At 41.6% G+C, this 14680-nt stretch overlaps 1 pseudogene; it reads right to left on the minus strand.

The window, feature by feature from the left end:
* The window catches only part of LOC124099658 (ribonuclease P protein subunit p38-like), a 53824-nt pseudogene extending 42942 nt beyond the window's left edge, over positions 1-10882 (minus strand).
* Positions 10883-14680: the final 3798 nt, after the last annotated feature.

The raw sequence follows: 14680 nt of genomic DNA on the forward strand, positions 1-14680 counted from the left end.
GAATTGGATTGTTCTTTAACTGTTTTATGTGTTTTTTAAAATGCCTGACTGTAACTTCCATGAAGTCAAAGGTTATAAAATTTATTTGTTTAACTAGCCAAGAACTTTGAATATATTTATGTAGGTACTTAATGGTATGAAATCCATTGTTTTGAATGCAATTATTTAAATGAATATTTGTGTTTCTGTTCTAGGGCAGGCATAATATCAGATAATTAGGACACAAAAATAAATGAGACATAATCCCTTTATTCTCAAGGACCTCACTTGTCTTATTTATCTTTGTGTCCTGATTCTTTATGTATTGATTTGGATTGTAATAGTCATAGGTTCAAAATTTAAAAAAATATGAAAATTTATACTGAGAAGTGCTGCTCCTATTTAAACTGCTATAAAAACCCCAGCCCCCAATCCAATCAATTTCCCATTTAGTAATGCTTATTAATTCCATGTGTCATCTTTTAGTATTTATGCAGATACAACTAAATAGACACATATGTATGCATTTTATTATTTCCTTCCTTTCTCGTAATGCAAAAGTTAGCAAGCACACCATTCTGACCTTGCATCTTCATGGAATGTGCTTGAAAGACTGTATTCTACTTGTACATAGAGAATGCTTTTACACTATATTTTAAAGGCTGCATACTATTCCATCCTGTGAATGATTGTTTAACCCAGAATTTCTCACTCTTGGAGTTATGAGGTTTGGGCTGGATGATTTTTGTTGTGGAGGATATTTGTCCTGTGCAACGTAGCACATGTAGCAGCTACGCTTTTATCCACTGGATGCCAAGAGTGTCCCTCTCCCCTGTGTGACAACCAAAAATAGATCAGTACTGGTTGAGAACTCCTGGTTTAAGTATTCCTCTAATGAGGAACACAGGTTGTTTCCAATAAAGATTATCACAAGCTATGCAGTAATGATTGGTGTTGCATGCATGTTACTTTATGATCTCAGGGATATCTATTATAAATTAGTAGCCATGGGACTTCTGGGTTAAAGTGAAAATACTTTTTAGATTTTGGAAATATTGCAACATTTCCCCTCATAGGGGTTGTGTTATTTTGGACTTCCATGAACAATGTATGAGACTGTGAAAATCTTTCTAGGAAACAATTAAAAACATAAAGAAGCATGTGAATTAGTTATACCCAATGGCCACCGCATCTTCTTTTAGTAAAGAAATCAGGGTGTTTGTGCTAAAATTGAATGATATGGTTTTGTATGGGGATCCTTCTGCCCAGCCTTTTCCCATTCACCTAGGGAGAGGACAATGCAACCTCCAGGCAGAGGCTTCTGCCTTCTAAGGATGAATGAGGTTAAATCACAGGGGGCTTTGACTAGTTTTCACCAAGAAGCTATCAAGGAGAATTGCAAGTTCAAAGCCAGCCTCAGCAAAAGCTAAGCAACTCAGTGAGACCTTGCCTCTAAATAAAATACAAAGCGGGGCTGGGGATGTGGTTCAGTGGTCAAGTGCCCCTGAGTTCAATTCCTGGTACCACCCCCCAACCAGTCCCCCCGACCCCCTAAAAAGAAGAATGAGCAGGCAGCACCTGCAGGATGTTCAAATAGTTGACATAGTCCATCTGCAAGGGGAGGGCACAGAGTGAAGCTTATCAGGGCGTCAAGGATCTGAGGAAACCACTGGTTGGTCTCTTTCTCTTGGAGTCCTCATATTTCCCTCCCACTGTGGTCAAATGCCCATGCTGTACTAGCATATAGCTAAAGAGAAGGAAGAGTACGTCTAAACTAGGCAGATTCAAAACACTGAGTGAAGTACAGCAGAGGTGTGAACACAGTTCAAGGGGACAGTCAGAGTGATCCCTTCGCTGAGGAGGTAATGTCAGATTTGGGGATATTGGAAACACTGAGCCAAGAGAAATGTGCTAACAGAAGAGTGAGGGCAGGGCTAGAGACACACCAGGATTGGAAGGGTTTTGGAGCCCAGGTTTTAGAAAACCATTGCAATGGTCCAGAGGAGAGCCCATAGAGGAGTGGGCAAAGGCAGAGGGGAGGGACCAGGGACAGAGTCCGTGAGGGAGAGGCTCCTCTGGGCTCCCCAGGCTCTTGACCTTGCTCCTTCTCCAGTCTAAGGCTAAGAACACAGATCATATTATTTTTCTGCTTGGAACCAACTCCCAACACCTCAATCTCATTCTGAATAAAAACTCAGTTGGATATAATGGCCCGCATGCCCTATGTGACCTCCAAATTGAGACCCTGGAGAGAAACAGCTGCTTTACAGGAAAGAGGGAGCAGAGTGCAGGCTCAACTTCTCCTCGCCCTCCTGCCCTTGGATCACAAAGTGCTGGGGAGCACCAGGGGTGGCTGGTTTCTGACCCCATGGGGCAGAGGTGCATGTGAACTGGTGGGGAGGGCTGGGGGTTGGGAATTGGTGTGTGGGGGTAGTTGCTATTCTAGTCTTTAATGTAGGTGGCAGTGATGAAGGTCACAACTGAAATCAAGCAGATTAGTTCTGATTCTGTAATAGTTGAGCTTCTTGGCAGGTTGTAACTGATATTACATACCCAGAAATTTCCCTTCTATTACTTCTGGTCCTCTTTGAATCTATCCAAAGGTTTACTGATTCTGGACTATATCTGAAGACTGTTATAGCCCTTGTTGCTGTACTTATTGAGAGAGAGAGAGAGAGAGAGAGAGAGAGAGAGAGAGAGAGAGAGAGAGAGAGGGGAAGGTTGGTGTACTTCACTCAGAAAAATAATGTTAAAATGTCAGGAATACTGAAGAGAATTCAAGAGATATGAAAGAAAACCATATTTTGAGATTGTTTCACTTAAATTTGTTAGCAGCCTCAAGTTATTCTCCATTTCTCTGCAGAGGGATTATTTAATCACAATAATTGAGATTTTCATTTCTAGGGCAATTTAAAGTGTTTTGTGAAGGTTTCACATTGACTCATCGTTACTAACCTCAGGGAGCAGAGAAATGTAGAGAAACACTGCACGTGGGGAGGGCGTGCTTGAAACCCCCGGAGACTTAAACACAGGGGCCATCAGCTGTTTCAAAAATAAAGCATTTGATCCAAACAGCCCTGGGAGAGTCGTAAACACAGAGGCACCACACCTACCAAGGCCAACTTAGCCTGAAACACCCAGGGGATAAAATTAAGGTGTTTAACCGCTCCGGCTCAAGTCTGTCTTTAAATCGCTGTGTGTGGATTCGGCCTTCTTGAAGTATGAATTAGTGATGACAGTACGAAGTGGCTCCTGAGAAAGCCACAGGGTAAACCATGAGCTTCCTGTCGTGTCATAGGCCTCTGCTCCACCCTGCCTCCCTCAGCCACTGACCAGTGGTCCTTTTCGGGACCCTGATCATAAGATATCCTGGCATTTTTATGTATTCTAGTTGTAATCGGCACTTACAATGATTGGTGCTTTTTGGGGTGCTTTCCCAATAAAGTGTGAAATAGTTGAAGACAAAGTTCGTCTTCTCTGGTATCAGTCACTGCAAGCACAGTTTGGGGACCCCGGTGTTCAATGAGCATACTGAGGAAACAGAGCGAGGCGTGAATAACTTCTCCTAACTCAGCTTTCCTTTTAAACATTTGCATGTTAAATTGCCCAGAAGTTGTTGCTCAGGTATCTACATGCGTGTTTGGGGTGGAACACTGACATAAACACAAGCACTTCTCAGGCACAAGCCAGTGCCTCACTGTTACTTCTGGTGCTCAAGTCTCCAGGCCCTCTGCTTTCCACCCACTCTGGTGCCAGTCCTCGTTCCTCCTACTGCTTGACGATCCACTCGTCCTCTCAGTTCCTTATGATTTGACCACACTTCCTTAATGTCCAACATAACCTTATTTATAGCATTTTAGTTTATCTTGTAAGATGCTGTTCCTAATTCTTTGTCTGTATGAAGAAAAGAGCAAATATGTGATTGGAAATACCACTGAACAGTTGTAAAAAGAAAATCATACCAGGATTTGCATGTCACTTGCCAAGACTGCCCTCTGGCTTGTTGCAATCCACATTGGAAAGAAGACCACTGTGGCCCCTGCTCCTGCAGGCAGCTTACAACCTCATGGGAACCAGAGAGATGGATTAAGATGTTGGGGATGCAAATCAAGTCAAGATGGCGCCTGCACTTTGCCAGGAGGAGTGGTTTGTGAAGCAATGCCAGCGAGCCATTAAGATGGTGAGGATTCCTTATTGGCTGACTGCTGTATCTAGATGATGTTAATTGAGTCAAGCTGTGTGTAATCAATTAGGTATATATACCTCTGCTGTTCCACAATAAAGCGGCTCCCGCTACCTTGGGTGCCCGCTACTTTGAGTTCTTGCTCAGTTCCCGCTGAGTTCACTCTCAATAAAGTAGTTCCCGCTTCAACCTTCAAGTTGCTTGTCACCCCCTGGTTACTTTGCCCAGCCAGACTGCGGTATTAAGACAGAAAAGATTTCCCCCAACACACACACAGACAATGGAGTCTGAGTATATTGACATTATTGTGGAGGGAGTAGAGTAAGCATTGTTTATTTAGATTGAATAGAGCACACAAATGGCTAGTTCAAGATAAAGTACACTCTGGGTAAAGCCCAGATTTCTTTCTTTTTTGTTATCCTTAAGCCTGGTTTGGCTCTGCTAAGCAGATCCAACAGAAGTATTGTTGTTTTTGATTCACTTGGATAATTGCCCTCAGATTTCCTTTCCTGATTGATAAGTTTTGGGGAATTAGATCCATGTTCTCTGACTAAATGCAGCAAACCAATCAGTTATTGGCGAGGACTAAGAGGAGAACCCTACAACAGACAGCTGAGAGAAAAAGATGCAGTCAAACGACTTATGAGGACATGTTGGTCTGTGAGACTGGTCTTCATGATATTTTCAGGGACATCAAGGAGCAGGGCTTCAGGGATCTCGCGAGCTCTTCAGAGGAGGTGAGAGGCTCAGGTCTTCATTAAAAAAGGCTGAGGGCACTGCAGGGAAGACTCAGGAGCAGGGGCCCCAGGAACTGCCTTTAATGCAGACCTTGAGTCAGTCACAAGAATGCAGTGACTTCTCTGTAGGAGACCACAGCCAGAGAAGGGGAACCGGGCATCTGTGGCGGGTGAGCTAGCTGGTGGTAGAGTTGATGTAAACGTTTGGTATTGCAGGTATGTGGGGATGAGGAGGAATTAAGAAATAGGAGTTGAAATTCACTTTGGCCTTAATTTTCTTTTTTAAATTTTGGGATCAACCTGCTGGTGTCCAGAAAGGCAAAGATGACTCTTCTATCAAATAAGTCATAAAACATGTGCTCAGAATGTCCATCGCACATTTATATCCTATTATATGAACTATACAGCAAGTTCATTTAAAAATAATTTTGCAAACTTGCTTACTTTAGCCTTGAGTCATTTGCTATGTTTCATGTAAAACATTATTAATTATAAGACACTCATCCTGTCAATCATTTAACCACACACAGACTATAATTACATAATCATTGGTTGTTAACATGTAGGTGGGTTCTAGTTTTTAAAATGTTAAATTATACCCCAAAAGAATGATATTCAATAGAAATGTATTTGATATATCTTAATTAGCACAGTGTAAGTAAAATAAATTCTAGTCATATTATACCAGTAGTTTGCTTTTTTCTTTAGTAAAGTGGAAGAAGCAATTGTTTTGCATCTATTTTTTTTCATAATAACTTTGAACAGTTTCAAAATCTATCATAAGGTGATTGTCTTACTGAACATCACTTTAAGAATAAAGTAAAGAGCCAGACATGGTGGCACACACCTGTAATCCCAGCATCTTGGGAGGCTGAGGCAGGAGGATCAAGAGTTCAAAGCCATCTTCAGCAAAAGCAAAGTGCTAAGCAACTCAGTGAGACCCTGTTTCTAGAATACAAAATAGGGCTGGGGATGTGGTCAAGTGCCCCTGAGACCAATCCCCATTAACCCCTCCCCCCCCCCACCAAAGAAAGAATGAAGTACAGGAAAGAGAAAGAGTCCGTGAAATAATATCTTAACAAGCAAAGAATTTAGATGCCCACTTTGCCTGTGTGAATGAATCATCAATTAGCTGTTCAGTTTATTGAGCCAGAAATCATCTAGACTCAAATTATGTAAAGATGATTCTAAGAATTTTGTTAATTGTGAAATTCTCAACTTTGAATCTTAGCTATACTCTATTTTTCAAAATTTAAAACAGTAGATATGAAAGGAGAAAAATGATTTTTTAAAAATATACAGATAACCTCTTATATAAGACTTCAGTTTCTAAAAATTCAGAAATGTTTTGTGTACCCGCTCTATTTCCCTGGAACCTTCCCATCTATCTTAAAGCTGAGCATTTGCCAACTGTGGAATAGTTTGTAACAGGTGGGGATTTTGCTGGCCTTTTCTGTGGTGGTTGTTTCCTGTCTAGGAACTCTGTGTGGAAGAATGGCCAGCTTTAGGGAAATTGTGCTTCTCAGACTTTCACGTGAACGTGAAACCGCCAGGATCCTGCTAACATGTGGATTCCACTTCAGCAGCTGCGGCTGGGCCTGAGATCGCCTGTCTAACAAGTTCTCAGGAGTTGCAACTGCTGGTTGCAGGACCACACTTCCAACAGCGCAGACCTGGAGAAGGGTTTGGGTGTTTCAGGACTCCTCATACCTGGTGCCTGGGCAGCCTTGAGGCCAGCTGTGTGAACTTGCCAGGAAATGCTTCCCCTTGCCTTCTGACTGCTTTAAGAGTGTCAGCTATGGACAATTTCCTGATCATTGTAAATACGAAAATCTTTTGGTAAAGGCCAGCTAATTCTTTGGAAAAAAATTTCTTTATAAGAATTTTACTAAACCATGAATAGTCAAACATTCAAGAAACAGCAGCAACAACAAAACCAAGTAAAGCTGGAGGCATCATGTAACCTGACTTCAAAATATACTACAAAGCTACAGTAATCAAAACTGCATAGCATTAGCATAAAAATAGACACATTACCACTAGGAGAGAACAGAGAGATCAGGAATAAATCTATGAATTTAATATCAATTGGTTTTCAACAAAGATGCCAAGAACATGCATTGGGGGAAAAGATGGTTTCTTCAGTAAATGGTGCTGGGGAAACTGGATTTCCACATGCAGAAGAATCAGTTTAGATGAGCTCTTTGACATTGGTCTGGACAATGATGTTTTGGATATGACCAAAAAGCACAGCAACAACATAAGAAATAGACAAGATTACACCAAATACGATTACTAAGAGGTTTTTGCACTGCAGAGAAAACAATAAATTCTCTTATAGAATAGGGAAAAGTTTTTGCAAACCTTACATCTCTGATAAAGGGTTAATATCCAGAATATATAAGTCACTCAAACAACTCAATGGCAAAAAAAAAAAAAAAAAACAAATTAAAAATGGACAGAAGTTCTGAATAAACATACCTCAACAGAAGACACACAAAAGCCAACAGCTATAAGAAAAAAATGCTCAACATCATTAATCATGATGTGAACTAAGACCACAGTGAGATATCTCATCACACTTGCAATAATAGCTGTTATTGAAAAGGCAAAAAAATAAATGTTGGAGAGGATGTGGAGGTAAGGGAACCTTTAATGGTGGAATATAAATTAGTATAGACATTATAGAAAATAGTAAGGAGGTTCCTCAAAAGATTAAAAATAGAATGAAACTTATGATCCCCAAATCCCACTAGTGAGTATATATCCAAAAGGAATGAGATCAGAATGTCAGAGATATCTGCACTGCCACGTTCACTGCAGCACAACAGTCAGAAATCAACCTAAGTGTGTACCAATGGATGAGTGGACGAAGAAAATGTGATTCATAAACAAATAAAATGAAATAGTATTCACTGGGTAACAGCCCGGAGTAGCCTGGAGGACTGTGCTAGGTGGAACAAGCCAGGCACAGAAAGACAAATCCTTCATGGTCTCTCTTATATGTGGAATCTTAAACATGTTGACTTCACACAGCAGAGCCCAGAATGTGGGGACTGGAGGTTGGAGACAAGGGGGTGGGGTGACGTATGTCAAAGGAACATCTGTTAGGAGGAATAAGGTCAAGGGCTTTATTATACAACATAGTAACTATACATAAGAGTGATGTGTTCTTGGACATTTCTAAGACAGTAGACTTTAAGTGTTCTGACAACTAAAATATTGATGCTGTGAGTCAATGCATATGTTAATCAGCCTGTTTCAGCCACTCGAAGATATACCCATATTTAAAAACAACATGTTGAATGTGATAAATATATATAACCACTTGTTAATTAAAATTTTTTTAAAATCACAAAATTAATGAGAAATGAAGTCCTTTCACACATTGTCTATGAAAAAATCATACTTGAAAATTTCAAAACTCTAAAGATAAATTTCATTAAAGTGATAAAACAAAAACTTAAAAAATAATTTTAGAATATACTTTTAAAAGAAACTAAGAAAGTAGCATCATTTGTACATCTTGAATGGAAATTATTAGTGGTTTATTAAAATCTGGGAAACACAAAATGGAATCTTCTATTCCTGGAAATGGATCTGCTGTAGTTCTGAGCATCCATATCTATCAAAAGTTTCTGTCCTAAGGGCTTCAGGATCTTTGCCTCTCACACAGTGAATGTTTCGAATTCATTGTAAAATATTATGGTTTCCACAGTTTTGGGAGGGAAAGTATAACTCATTTTACTTTTGACCTGGCCTGTAACTAGTAAGTACTGTGTAAGCAAAAAGTAAGTACAGTGTCATCTGTCCCCTGTCACAAAACAGATTCCAAGTTCTAATACATTTTAAAATTTCATGAAAAGGTGGGAAGAAGTATAAGAGACCTCCTGCTCAACATAACATACTTTTGTTTAAGCAATATCCAAGTCACATGTGAATCCCATTTGACCTTCAAAGTTGGCTTACAAGTTCGACTTTAACTCCAGGAAGGAGTTGTACACAGAACTGTTGTGCTGTGGATTACCATGATCATTGTTTATTCATTTTTGAGTAATCAAATAATTTCATTAGCAAACACACCTCTTATGGCATGTTTGACTTGACTGATGGTTTAGATCATTGTTTCTCAACTGTGATCCTTTCTGGCACCAGCAGCGTCAGCATCACCTGGGAGCTTGTTAAGGATGCAAAACGCCGGGTCCCTCCCAGGCCCGCTGAGTCAGAAACTCTGGGGGTGGAGCCCCAGCAATCACTCTACAGGTAACTGATGTACTCTCAAGCTGAAGAATCACGGTCTAGTTGCATTTAAATCAGCTGTTCTCTAGAGGGATGATTTCGCCCCCTCCAATCCCTCATGGGGACGGGGTGCTACTGCCATCTAGTGGATAGAGGTAGGAATGCTGCTTGGCATCCTATGATGCAGCACCCCCCTCTGCGCCCCGCTCCTTTCTGTCCCCACACTCCTCCATGACAAAGATTTATCAACTCCAAACGTTCCTAGTACTGAGGTTGAGAATTCTTGGAATAAATTCTTTACGGGGACTTTTTTTTTTTTTTTTGAAAGTAGTTAAATGTAGTCAATAGAAAGTTGGCATGAATTAGCAAAGGTCTAGAATTCAAGTCCTGGCTCTGCTCATTAGTTGCTGTGGGGCTTCCTTCCAGTTGTCTCATTAATAAAATGGGAATAATCCCTGCCATCAAAGGAGATGATGTGCACACTTGCAAACTGTAATGCTAATGAAACGGAACTGAGGATTTTTCCAGTGGGAGGAAGATGCTAAAATAGTGAGAGCATCTGATTCAGTTGCCTGAAAATAACCAGGCTCCTTAATGTAAATCTGATTGTATCAGAGATTTTCCATCGTGTTTCTTACATCCTTCCCTGGAATGGCTTAATCTTAGCTTTCCAAGTTTTCAGTTACTGCATGATTCAGAAATAAGTTGCTTCTGGCTTCTCGCTATTCTAGAATTTCGCAAACTTCAGCCTGCATCAGAATCACTAGGAGATTCTTCTTAAAGCGCCTTAAAATGCCAGACTGCTGGATTCTGCCCTCGGAATTTTTGACTCAAGAGGTCCGGGAGGCTCCTGAAAAATTAGTTTTTTTTTTTTTTTTGGTCGAGTTCCCAGGTGATGTTGATGCTGGTGGTCTCTTGACCACATTCTTAAGAACCTCTCCCTGCCCTGTTATTAACTGAAGGACAGAAGATAATGGTTAGGCTGCTAATTTCTAATTGTCACTGGCAGGCTTTGACTGTGCACTTTTCAGTGGTCCATTGCCAAGCCTCTTTCAACATAGGAATAGCTTTTATATTCCTGGCCAGTGAAACTACCTCTCATTAATTTCTTGCCTAAAAAAACCCACTTGTTTTTTTTTCCTATTCTCAGTGATGTTAATGATGTTAGCAATTTAGTGTGATAATAGCTTTGCTTGTTCTCATTTAATTGAGGCCACTCTACTTTAGCAATCATATTTAATGACAGAGGGTGCACACTTGGCTCAAACAAGGACAGGCTGTGCTGACGTATTTTAAACCATAGTTTTGTTACCATCAGTGTTTAGCCTTAATTTGGGAATTATTGCACTACCAAAAAGAATAAAAATGATGACAGTGAAGGGTCTGAAAATCTTTGTACTTGAAATGTACCTGTGCCCAGTGTGTCTTATCTATATTTGACTCAGTAAATTGAGACATTGTCTAAAATGCCGTTTCCTAGACCCCTCCCCAGAGGATGTGCTTGAATATCAGCTGCTGTAGAGAGTTTCCAAGATGGGGCCTACACCTGCTTGCCTTGGGCTGAGCCCAGGAAGGGGAGGTCAGAGCCCTCCCTGTGCATTCGAGGGTTTGTTGCAGACTGCACCAGGTGGAGCAGGCATCTCCTGTTGGATGGCCCTGGGAGCCCTGGCACTGTACCATTGCGGAACCAGGCTTTAGAGATGGTGGCTGCTGGTCCAGTCAGAGGGCCCCACCACAGTCCCATAGTCGAGAGTGGTGTCCTCATGGCACAGGTGAGCCGGTGAGCATTCCACAATTTCTCAAAGTCTCACCAATCAGCTGAGAGACACCTGGCAGGTGTGATGTGGCTTTGACAACAAGGGAAGGAACTAGAATACCAGAAGTGTGCAAGCTGTTGAGTGCTGTCAGTCCCCAGAAGCTCATGCCAGGAAACATGTGTCCTTGGGGCACAGATGGGGGCTTCTCTGAAGGATGGAACTGGGCTAGAAAAAAATCTGAGGCCCCCAGTGATGGGGATGTGAGAGAAACTGCAGCTGAGAGCACTCCGTGGAGGTTCATACTACTCTCCCTGGGCACACTGGGGGTATGGGGCCCTCACAGCCACATCTGGATTTGCAAGTCCCAGTTCTTGCCTGTTTCAGAAAAAAATCATTTGCAGGCCACTTTTTCAGGGAAGGGAGGACACATGAACTAGAAGCAAATTTACAAAAGGTAATTATTGGCAGGTGAAACCACCTCATGAGGGTGAGTGGAGCCTAGTGTGTTTAATGCTCACGTTTGTCCCCTTAGGTGTTAACAACCACGTGAGCCTTGCCCACCGAGAGGGATCTGGGAGTGCGGGAGTGTGTGTGTGTACTTGTTAGGAGGAGGTAATAAATTCAGGAGGTTTGAGTTGCTGGGACGCTAAAGTTGTCAAGGAGGCCACAACAAGAACGTCCTGTCTGTGCTTTTTTGCATAACTGGAGTCAGATCAACACTGGAACTGTGTTTCTAAAATGTGGAGTTGTGTATCAGCACGTCTGTCAAGTGAACAGGTTTGTTACCTTGGGGGAAAGATGAGGGAGGGACACTGTCAAGTCTGTGTGACGAGTCTGACACACCGGGTGCTATCTTGTGCCTGTGATTAGAATGAGCATTTAGGAGAAGGCAGGGCATGGAAATGCCCAGCACAACAGAAGGTGAACGGACCCCCCTGGACCTGCCATATGGGGACGAGTTCTATGACCTCAAGCCAGCCCGAAGGGGAGACAACTAGAGGGCGAGGAGATCACACAGGAGACAAGGGAATACTTCAAGAAGGCAAAGCTGAGTGTTGGAGACCACTAGTGTCTGATTGACCCACAGTGATTCCATTAGGCATGGAAAGTCTCTTTCTCCCTCTTTTTGTCCTAGCAGAGAACTTTCAACAGAAATCCATGGTAGTCCTGTCCTCTCTAAGATTCTCTGCGAGAACCTCAGGCGTCAGGGATGTAGACTTCAGCTTTACAAGCTTCTAGGATTTCTACTGGGCCTCAAGAGTTTGCCAATCGCTTTTTTTTTTTGGCATGGGGGATTGAACCCAGAAGTGCTTATCCACTGAGCCACATCCCCAGCGCTCCCACTTTTAAAAGTATTGTTTTAGTTGTAAATAGATCTTTCATTTTATTTTTTAAATTTATATGCAGTGCTGAGGATGGAACCCAGGGCTTCACACATGCCAGGCAAGTGCTCTACCCTGACCCCCCAGCCCTTTTTTGTATTTTATTTAGAGGGCCTCGCTGAGTTGCTAAGTGCCTCACCAAGTTGCAGAGGCTGGCTTTGAACTCTCAATCCTCCTGCCTCACCCCCCCCCCCACTCCAGTAGCTGGGATTATAGGTATGTGCCACTGCGCTGGTAATGTTGGCTCTGTGTTTCGTTGTGTGGACCCTCATTTTATATCTCTGCCGCAGTCTGGCTGGGCACAAATAACCGGGAGGTCACGAGCCACTTGTAGGTTCAATCAGGAATGAACTTTATTCCAGAACCCACGCGAACTCAACGGGAACTCCGCGAGAACTCAAAAGTAGGGGCACCCGAGGTAGCAGGAGCTGCCTTATTGCCGGACAGCAGAAGTTTATATACACAACTGAATACACAGCTTGTTTCAATTTAGCATCATCCAGTTACAGCAATCAGTCATTATCTTAATAATTATATACAGCTTAACTTAATTATCATCATCTTAATGGCTTGCTGGTGCTACCCCTCAACCACTCCTTCTGGCAAAATGCCAGGCGCCATCTTGACTTGGCTGTGGCTCTCAACATCTTCCCCTTTTGTTTTCAAACAACAAGTATATGGCTTAGGGACCATGCCTGTCTTAGGTTGTCCAATAGTACATATGGTCCTTACCTGTCATCGGATGAGCTGACCTCAAGGCATCAGCCTCCTGTCTTAGGTTGGTACCATTGCAATTGGATCTTACCCGTCATTGACTACCGGCCCAGCATTATTTAACCATACTTGTGGATAACATGCTACAAGTAGAAAGGGGAGGACACAAAATGCCATGACACCAAGCCAATTGACGGCTCCTTTTGGAAAAATTGTACCACCGATGACACCGTGAGCAAAGATACCTCGGCACTACCACAATTCGCTGCACCAACAGATAGTTGACAATGCATCCAGGCAAGTTCTGCAAGTAGTTCAAAGCAGAGGAATCCATTAATATGTCCATTTCCTCCCAAAGTAAATTGACTCCTTGATTGAGCATCACTTATTGAGTTATTATTCATTGATGCATCAGTTTATACAGTTTGTTGTGATAGCTATCGCAGAAGCTGTAGTTTGGTTTTTGGTCATCCTCTATCTTTGTATTCACCGGCACTGGGATGAAGATAGGAATTCTGGCAATGATGGCTAAAAAAAATTATATAACATTCCAGCAGGCACCAAAAAAAAGCAATTTTCTAAACAATTTAGTATCCTGAATAGAATTAGATATAATGAAAAGGAAAGGTGAAAGTAAACAAACAGATCTGTTAACCACATTTAAAAACAATCCTCAACAGCTTTTACCTAATTTAAATTAAACCATTTAGATCATGTGAATAAAAAAAAATTTGGATCCATTTTTTCATGAGAGCTCCTCATATATGATATATGGACATACGCACATACAGACATACAACACATAACACAAGTGTGCACACATAACACAATAATAAAACACATAACATAATAGTAAAGGCCTTGTAGCTTTTCACAAGTGAAATCCCCATTGTAATGCTCAAAAACTCCACAGTCAAAAAATAGAACTGATCAGAAAAACATTAACCTAGGTCTGTATGAGCTCAAAAAACAAAATAAAACTTCATGATGTGGGAGAGGGCAATAATAAACTAGATATTGAAAAAAGCATCCTGGTTACCACCTGGGTTTGACTCTTCTTTTGATATCCCATCCTTCTTCCTGTAACTTGCATATGGGTCTGAAGGTATTCCCACAAGCAAACCCCAAGGTTTTTTACATTTGAAATAGGCCTTAATGGTGTTCATTATTCATTAGCCTCCAGGTGTGGGAGAACCACTGTTGCAGATGTAAGGATAGCCAAACTGGAGTTCTGGATATCAGCTGTTATGGATTTGAGCCAAATCATCTTCTTTTTGGTCTGTAGAAATCACTTTAGTTAGTCTCTCTGGAATCCAAATCAGCTGCTGTTCTCCCTGTGGAAACACACAAACAGACCTCTGACTCCAGACAATCACTGGATCATGACCTTTCCATTGTCCTGTTAGAATATCCTTCCAAAGTACCTTGGGCTTATGTACATTTTTTGGACACATGTGCCTTTCCACAGCACTAAGCCCTGATGAAGCCAAATTAAAAAGTTTAGAGTAAAAAGGGCTATTTTAAGTTTATCTTTGGGAGATATATACCCCTTCCCAATTCCCTCTTTTTGCTTTAATAAGTACATTTTAATAGTTTGATGGGCTCTTTCAACTATGCCTTGTCCCTGTGGATTGTATGGGATTCCTGTTATATGAGTAATGCCAAATGATGAGCAAAATTGCTTAAAAG

Source organism: Marmota monax, unplaced genomic scaffold, assembly GCF_021218885.2.
Source record: "Marmota monax isolate L192 unplaced genomic scaffold, Marmota_monax_Labrador192_F-V1.1 WCK01_AAM20220418_F8-fsc00026, whole genome shotgun sequence".
Taxonomy (NCBI): domain Eukaryota; kingdom Metazoa; phylum Chordata; class Mammalia; order Rodentia; family Sciuridae; genus Marmota; species Marmota monax.